This window comes from Drosophila suzukii, chromosome 3 (assembly GCF_043229965.1).
Source record: "Drosophila suzukii chromosome 3, CBGP_Dsuzu_IsoJpt1.0, whole genome shotgun sequence".
NCBI lineage: Eukaryota > Metazoa > Arthropoda > Insecta > Diptera > Drosophilidae > Drosophila > Drosophila suzukii.
Genome location: NC_092082.1, coordinates 39,413,616 through 39,422,605, shown reverse-complemented (window position 1 = coordinate 39,422,605; position 8,990 = coordinate 39,413,616). Strand labels below are relative to the sequence as shown.

The 8,990-nt window shown below is 38.1% G+C and overlaps 1 long non-coding RNA gene across 2 annotated transcripts; it reads right to left on the bottom strand.

Moving 5' to 3' along the window:
- Window positions 1-6,580: 6,580 nt before the first annotated feature.
- LOC118878653 (uncharacterized) lies at window positions 6,581-7,837 on the bottom strand. Of its 2 annotated transcripts, none has more exons than XR_011604264.1 (3): window positions 7,648-7,837; window positions 6,942-7,100; window positions 6,581-6,780 (listed from the first exon to the last, which is right to left on the bottom strand). It is a non-coding gene; the product is annotated as an uncharacterized lncRNA (long non-coding RNA). The 2 variants fall into 2 exon arrangements; XR_005015178.3 differs by having other exon boundaries at window positions 6,978-7,100; window positions 7,648-7,799.
- Window positions 7,838-8,990: the final 1,153 nt, after the last annotated feature.

Genomic DNA, 8,990 nt, shown 5'->3' with positions numbered 1-8,990 from the left:
TCCGGCTGGTGATGGCTCCTCCAGTTGTCCCTTAGTGGGCGACCTTATTTTCTCCTCCCTATAGAGGCCGGTACGCCCTCCATCTCTGCCTTAGCTGTCGAGTAGCTGTGGAGGTGGAGTCCTTAATGGAGAGCTCGTCGGAGATCGGGCGATGTCCCATGTTCCTTCCCACTGGCATTCTCTAGTGGATCTTCTCCAGCGCTTTAACTGTATTGCGGATTTGCCTCGTTGTGGTGTTGCTTCCTGTCGGTCAAGTCCCACAATAATAGGCAACAGCTTGAATTAGGCGTCCTTTTTCATCTGCACTGACCTCCTTTAGCCGCTTTTGGTGTTTCTCTTCACTTTTTTAATTTTTAAATTCCCCACTGCTTCTGCACGAACACCGCAAGAGATTAAATTTCTTATTCTTTGGGCCGCAGCTAACGGCGTTCATCGAAAATTCACTCGCGAAATCAGGTATATTTTTCGTATTTCCTTGGCTCATCTGAGTACCGCGCTGAAAAACAGAGCCAACGAAATTCAAATAGAAACGGAATTTGGGCAGAATTGCAGTTTGTGGTTTCTGCTTTTTTACATTTTTATGTCAAGCCATTGGGTTAATTTTTATTCTAGCATCAAAACTCTGGGAGCCACATTCTTGAGCGGCTTGTAGGCGTTAAAGTGGGCGTGGCACCCAGCTGAAACAAACTTGCGCTGCGAAAGAAGCTCAGGAATCTGCACGCCAAATCTCAATAGCCTAGCTCTTATAGTTTCCGAGATGTCAGCGTTCATCCGGACGGACGGACAGACGGACATGGCTAGATCGACTCGGCTAGTGATCCTGATCAAGAATATATATACTTTATGGGGTCGGAAGCGCTTCCTTCTGCCTGTTACATACTTTCCGACGAATCTAGTATACCGTTTTACTCTACGAGTAACGGGTATAATAACGAATAATTTTAAAGATAAATAACTTTGGTCGCATCTTTAAAAAAATTGTTTTCGTTTTGCTTTATTTTTTGACGTCATGGGTCTAAAATACTGTAGAAATGCTTGTTAGAGCTTTTGTTAGGAATCCCCAAATGTAGGCAGCAAGAACAACCCATCAGAACAAGCAAGCGAAACAGTGCTGCCCATCAAGTATGTTGGTATCGGCAAGGGCAGAGACTAAGACCAAATTGCCATTCTTGGTTTTGACTTTTGAGAATAGGAAAAAAAGAAAAATCAGCTGATTATTATTTATTTATCCTTTCCGTAATGGAATCACGTGGAGGCTCGTGCAGACCAACGGAATTATAAAAACGAAAAGAAGTTATATTTTTTTTGCTTTCTTGCTGCCAAGTTAGGTAAATATACCAAGCTATATATATAGCCAAACTAAGGGAGTGCTTATGCATTTTTTTTCTCTTTCCCTCGATGTGTGTCCAGCTTGGCACGTAGCCGCAAAATCACCAAGCAGCTTCCAATCCAAAACAACCAAAAGGAAAAACAACCAGCCATAAGCCAATTCGCCCAAACCGAAAGCCACAAGTCAATTTTTCGGAGATAGACAAGTTGGAAACTTTTCCCGATCCAGAGAATTCGCTCAGCTTCCCAGAGCGACCGGCTTCCCGCCTCTCTCCCGGATTTCAGCCGGGAAGGCCCAAAGCCCTTCGCGCCGACTACGCTGTTTAAGCGTAATAGAATTCGCTGAGCTTCCGAGAGCGACCTGCTTCCCGCCTGTCTCTTGGATTTCAGCCGGGAAAAGCCTAAAGCCCTTTGCGCCGACCACGCTGGTTTAGCGTAATAGTAGTTCGCGTCGTGCTCAGTCCGCAAGGTGGAATCAAAATACCGCAGCCCCGAAGATTGCACAGTTTTTTTTTAAATCCCCAAAATGTGGAAAAATAGCCCAACAGCGACCTATAAGTAGTATAATAAATTAAGAGCTTATTTTTTTGTTAATTTTTTTTGCGTTAAGAAATGAAATACGAAGTTGCGAAACAAAGGTAAAATGTGAGAGGAGTGAAATATTGCGGCATAACAGAACGGAAAAACTAAAACACGTGTAAAGTGAAAGAAAAGGAAACAAAGAGAAAGAAAAGAATACCTACGAAAGGAAAAATAAAATATGTGCGAGTGTAAAAAAATAAGTCGATAAAGCCCAACCTAGTCAAATTAAAAGAAAATATCACCCCACCTGGAAAAAAAAAATATATATCATGTACATATAAATATATATATATATTATATAAAATTGCCAAAGCAGAAGGAAAGAACATGACGTAAGGAGTATCAAGAAAGAAGGCTCTCTCTTTTTCTAGCGACCGCTGCAAAAGATCTTTTTCCGTCGTATCGTTAGTAAGTTTTTAACTGTACCTTTATTTCCCTTTTTTCTTTTGTGCTCTATGCCATGCGTAACTGACCTACGCCAGGCGCTTTCCAATGCCAAACCTGGAAAAAACACATAAATAGTTAGCTCCCGTTGCCTTTATTTTCAAATAGAAAAAAATAAAAAAAAGACGACAAGCACACAAAAGTTAGAAAAAAACCCAACTAAAAAAAGAATTTAAATTAAATTATTTTTACAACCACATCGAACCCTCTAGAAATAAACTTATTCCCTTCTCTTCTCTTTTATTAGTATTATTTGATACATATATCTTAATTTCTACACCGAACAAAAAAAAACAACTGCTTATTTCATATAATCCAATTTTATTTCAGCAGTATTTCATTCCTCACAAGCCTATGCAAATAATTTTAAGTAAATAAACCCGAATTAAATATTTTAGTAATTCTCGGAATGTAACCAAATGAAAATCAAATATGAGCCAAAAGTGAAATTAATAGCAAAGAAATTTTCATTTATGAAAAAGAAAGTAGTTATTTATGATTAATAAAACAAATTCATAATGAACTCTAACTAAAAGTCTCCTCATCCGGGGATTATGGAGGTCGGAGTGTCAGGGTAAGAATGTGTAGCCACTTCCTAGGATCCTGAGGACGCATAAAAGGACATAAAGGATCATGGTAGGGTCGGGCTTCGCAATTATCTTGTGAGGAAAGGGGAGTGGCGTAGGCAGGTGTATCTCTTGTGTATTGTTGGTGTTGTTCTTTCGACATTTTTCTTTTACTTTCTTATTTTTACTTCCCAAACTAAGTACGCGAAATTTAATTAATCTTTGATAGCATTCGAGCAATGGTAACGTGCGGTAGCCCTTTCTTTAAAAACCCAAGCCGACCAGACTAAAAATGGAAGCCGAGGACATCGCGTAAACGTTATATGCTACAATACAGTCCACTAGCAAGGACTACCTAGGTCTAGCCTAGCCAGCGCACATTTCGAAAAAAGATCGTTAAATAATACTTAACTTTGACTTGATTTTATATTTGCTACTTAAACTAAATTTAAGACATTTCTCATTTCCACACCACCATAGAGATACAGGTTTTGGCACGTTTTTTTCCTTGGACCTATTGACAATAGGGGATCGTATTGCGCGGCCCGCGACGATCCATTGGCACATGAATGTGTGAAGGGGAGGAAATATGGCCAAAACACAGCCCGATCGTCTTGCGATCAAGCGACTGCTAAGCTTGTTGGGCAGTGTGGACTGATGACTGACGAACTTGATGACTAATATTATTTTCCAGGCACTTTTAATATTTATTCTCGTTATGTTGGAGAGGAGAGAGGCTTACCAAGATCCCACGACCCAAATACGACGTAGCTTATGCCGGCAAATGGTGTCTGAACATCGGACGCCTCTCCCTTGGCCCATTTCAGGGACCAAGACCAAAATATGTCAGATTAGACAGGTGGAACCTAAAGTTCAATGGAAGCGGTCGCGGCATGACAGTTGAAAGTTTCCTGTTCCGCGTGGACCGATTGCAAGAATTATATGACCTGAGCCGCCAACAAGTATTTCGTGAATTCCATCTTCTGCTGGCAGGTGCAGCCACGAAATGGTATTGGCAGCTAATGGAAGACAAGGCAGAAGACTACGATTTCGACTACTATTCGTTGACACAGGAGATGGAACGAGCGTTTTCCACTACCGGAAGTGACCTTATGAAAGTCAAGGAACTAATGGAACGCAAGCAAGGACAGCACGAAACCTTCAGCGATTATGTCTCCGATATGCACGATCCCCTTTTTTCCCCAAGGACCTATTCCACAATGAAAATATTTTATTGAACTCTTATCTTTTAAGCCTAGTACTCAGATCGGCTGAGAGTTTCACTAGTCGAAAAATCGTATTCTTTGTAATGTGACCGATGTATTTAAAGTTCACCCGCAATGCATGTACCATGTTCTTACTGTCAAGCAGCTGTGTTTATTGACAAAAGGAAAAGAAATCAACTGGAGCAATTTAAAAAAGAATAGTCTGCTGGTGCACAAAGAAATAAAAATAAAAGTAAATGGAATGTTCAACGAAAGTTTTTATTTATGTAAATTAGTAGTTTAAAGCTTCCTTCTCATCCCACGAATGCTTCGCCATCTTTCCCGCTCCACCGCAGTCCAGCTCCGAGTCCCAATGGGCATATGGGACCTTGAGGAAGTGGGAGCCGGATTAGGAACGGGGTTGTTCCGCCTGGTGCCGCATGAAGTCGCCCAGGATCCTGGTAATGGCTGATGATGGCTCCTCCAGCCGTCCCTTCTGTCCCATCTCCGCAATAGCTGCCAAGTAGCTGGTGGAGGTGGAGTCTGGTGGTTCCTCAACGGAGAGCTCGTCGGAGATCGAGCGAATTCCCACTTGGCATGTTCCTTCCCACTGGAATTCTCTAGTGGATCTCCTCCAACACTTCAACTATTCTGCGGATGTGCCCTGTCGGGGCATTGCTTCATGTCGGTGAAATCCCACAATAATAAGCAACAGCTTGGATTAGGCGTCCTTTTTCATCTGCACTGACCTACTCTAGGCGTTTTTGGGGTTTCCCTTCCGTTTTTAATTTTTAAATTCCACACCGCTTCTGCACGAACACCGCCAAAGATTAAATTTCTTATTCTTTGGGTCGCGGCTAAAGGCGTTCATCGAAATTCACGCGCGAAGTCTCCTATTTTTTCTGGTATTTCCTTGGCTCATCATGAGTAACGCGCTGAAAAACAGACCCGACGAAAAGCTTTAGACGCCTGTTTGCCTCTCGTTCACTCCTATGGTTAGCTCGCGGTTTTCGTCGATCTGAGTACTAGGCTTATTTGCTGAAATTTAATTTTTATCAACAACAAACTATTTTTATATTAGGATATTAGGCCTTGCTCACACTTAAAGTACATTTTGATTATTGACAAATTTTTTATTTCATGTTCAAAATAGTTCATCTGGAAAAAAATCATTTCGATGGGCATACCACCTTTGCTTTAAAGGCCACCGCTCATATATGCTTTATAGAACAAAATACAGCGTTGTCTTATTTTTGTGTCTCAAATTTTAGCTAAACGCCATGGTACCGTACCAGTCAATTGACTCTAACTATAATTTCATTACATATTTTCTTGGGTCGCCACAATAGATAATTTGGTAGTATCTTAAAGCCTTGTTACACTATGTCGGGTAACCTCTCGAGTGAGCCAAAATCCCATACACTCCAAAAAGTTTTTATACTGGGCTATAGCGTCTGCACACAGCTACTTGAAATTGCAACAGGAAGAAATATTTTTCAGAAATTGCTAAAGTGAACAGCTGATCGGCATAAGCAAACCGTATCCGAAGGAAAATTACGTGCAAATTCAGTTGCTCCTAAAAAAAATTCAAAGCAACGCAAAACGCAAAATGATTATTTTATTGCTATTAGCAGATTGATAATATATAAGATATCCACTCAGGCAAGCGTGGTGAAAACTGATATGGACCAACAGTGACGCCACGAGAATTTGAACAAGTTAGAAACGTTTAGTCCTTAACACATTTCTAACACCTTCATCGTATACGGTTCCTTGACCATATCCATTTTTTAATCAACACCTTGCGAGGTGGGTGCGCCTTTTATTGGCTTCTTCCATAGATAAATAATGTAATTTTTGGTGCTACAGGTGCCGTTGGTCATTTGCTTTAAAACTACAGCAATACTTATTTTCAAGATGAGGTCAATTGCTAGGTTCCGAGTCCTTGGTAGGCTTCTGGGGCCTGCACCAACAGCAAATACTTTATAAAGGCGCCATTGCAGCTCAAATGCGTTTCCTTCTCAAAAATCCCGAAGAGAAGAAACAACCTAAGCTCGTAAAAAATACTAAATAAGAATAGTGAATCGATTTGCTTGTGCGGTCCCATTTTCCGCTGAAGCGAGCTGTAGCGACTTTTTCCCGTCTCTTTCCTATTTCATATACAGTAGAAGTCGCTGAAGCGGTTTTTGACCGTTGAATCGAAAAGCGCCTATGTCTGAATAAGGTGTTATGGAAGAAAAATTGTTGAAGCAGAATTTTGTTGCTGAAACGGAAACCCCCTCTGTGTGAATATGGTATTATAGGGTATTTGGCAAAGGAAGTTTCTGCTTCATTCTATGCACACAAATCATTGCTTCAATTTGAAGCGGATTTTTTTTCAAATAGAGATTCAATAAAGTGAACAGCTAGTTGGCTTGGAGAGGATGTGCAGCGAAAAAAGCACACGTTGAGCGCTTAGCAGCAAATAAAATTTTAGTTGTAATTTTTATTTGTTTATTTTAAAATTTGAGCTCGGTGGTTTCCGGTGTTACCGGGGTCGCTGGCACCTCCTCCTCAGCATCTGGTGCCGGCGTTGCCTTTTTTTTGGTACAGCTTAAGTTTTTAATGCACCGCATTGCCTTCTGCAGCGCCTTTTCGGGAGGTTCCGAGGGCATCTAGTATTAGAAAAAAATTAATTTTAAAAATAAAACGAGACGAGAATAAAAACGATTGACCGAAAGTAATCGTTATTTGTAAGATTTATTAATAATAAAATAAATGTTATCTTTGGCATTCAATGTTAAAATCCCAGAAGACTTTTAAGGATTAAACTTACAAGCAATAGTTACTTTCAGCCTCAATAAAAACTTACTTAATAAGACGCGGCCGAAATTTGGGTAGACTGAGCTTCTTCTTGTTTTGCCCCCCCTCCAAGTTGTGGGAGAGAACAAGTTCCTCGGATAACATTTTTTTATAGATTTACCATCAGCCTTGTCTAAAAATATAAGAAAATTAAAAAAATATCGAGAAGATATTTGCAAACTTTTGTTTTCGGTAACTTGATTTATTTTATTTTGTTGTAACAAAATATTTATGTATTATTTTATTATTAATAATAATAATAAATGATTTAATTTATTTTGCAGATGCGGGGAAAAATACCACTTTTTCAGAAACGGAAAATTAGAGAAGTTTGAGATTTTTATTTAAATAGCCATGTTTGTTTACTTACACAAAAATAAAAATTGTGCTTTAATGGTATTAATACAAAAAAACATAAGTTATAAAAACAAACATCTCTTATTTTTGGTCACTAGGAACTTTGCACTCAATAAGATTTTCAAATTTTTTCACAGATTCATTCAGTTGTTTATTTATATGCATCATTTGTTGTTTTTCACGTCAAAAATTAATATTTTTCACAGCTATTTTTTTTGCCGCCACGTGCTTTTTTGGAAAGCTTGTATTTTCCATTTTTTAATATACATTAACTTGTTTTTACTCTCACTGTTTAAATAAATATTGGTCTGCGACAGACTTACCTGGGAATCGTATAGGTATCACTATTAAACCACTCGTTTATTTTATTTAACTACGTTAATTGCGGGCAATTCTAACTCCTTCACATACGTACACGCAAGTGAAAAAGGCAAAAAAAGTCGCGTGCCTTCCAGAAAAACAAAAAGCAACAACAACAACGGTTCCGCTAATCCGTTGTTGCTCTGTTTTTTTTTTTCTCATCAATACCTATCGATTGAACTAAAAAATTTAAACAAATACATATTAATGTTTAAACAAAAAGATTTACGGCTGTCCCTCACACCTTTCCGCTACATTACTATTAATAAAATAATATAATTTTTAGCTAGAATTACAAATTACAAAAATATCGTTTACGGGATAGTTTGGTTAAATTGTAAAATTTTGAAATGAAGAGATAAGATGCATTCCAATATTTAATCAAATACATATTAATATTTAAACAAAAAGATTTACGGCTGTCCCTTACACTAATCCGCTACATTATTATTAATAAAATAATATAATTATTAGCTAGAATCAGTGGGAGATCCAAAAATATCGATTATAGAAAAGTTTTCAGAAATGGTAAAATTGTGAAATTTAAAGGTAAGAGTTCAATAAAATTTTTGCATTGCTGAATAGGTCCTTGGGGAATCCATAAAAAACGTGCCAAGACCTGTATCTCTATGGTAATGTGGAAATGAGGAATGTCTAAAATTTGGTTTAAGTAGCAGGGATAAAAACAAGTCAAAGTATAGGATTATAGAAAGATCTATTTACGACATTTCAGCTGACGAGGCTATGGTCGACCTCTCTACTGTATTTAGACTATCTATGGCGTGGGGACAAACACATTACAAAGGTAAATATTTTGGATTCAAATTGTCAAGAAATAAAGCAAAACGAAAACCATTTTTTTTAAGATGCGACAAAAGTGATTTATCTTTCAAATTTTTCATTATTTTTATTATAAACGTATATACGTTTTTATTACAAAACACTTCATTTTAGAGCGCCCTTTTTAAAGAGGTTCTTTTCTTTTAAAGGCTTAGGTTACATCATCCTTAAAATTTAAGTGACGGACTATTTTTCTACTATTGATGCCTTAAATTTTATGGCCTTAAATAAAACATTTAAGAACATTTCAACTATTTTTAAGTCAATTTTAAATTTTTAAAAATTTTCAATTTAACTCAATTTTAGTCCATGTTTCCTTAAATCTAGAAATTCTTTTATTCTGTGTGTATGAACAGAATAAGACTAAAAAGATTGCACCCATCAGACAATCGGATACTTGGACGGCCCGCAAGTGGGCTACTAATTTTAGACTTAGACTCAAAAGACTGCCACACTGCCCAATTTT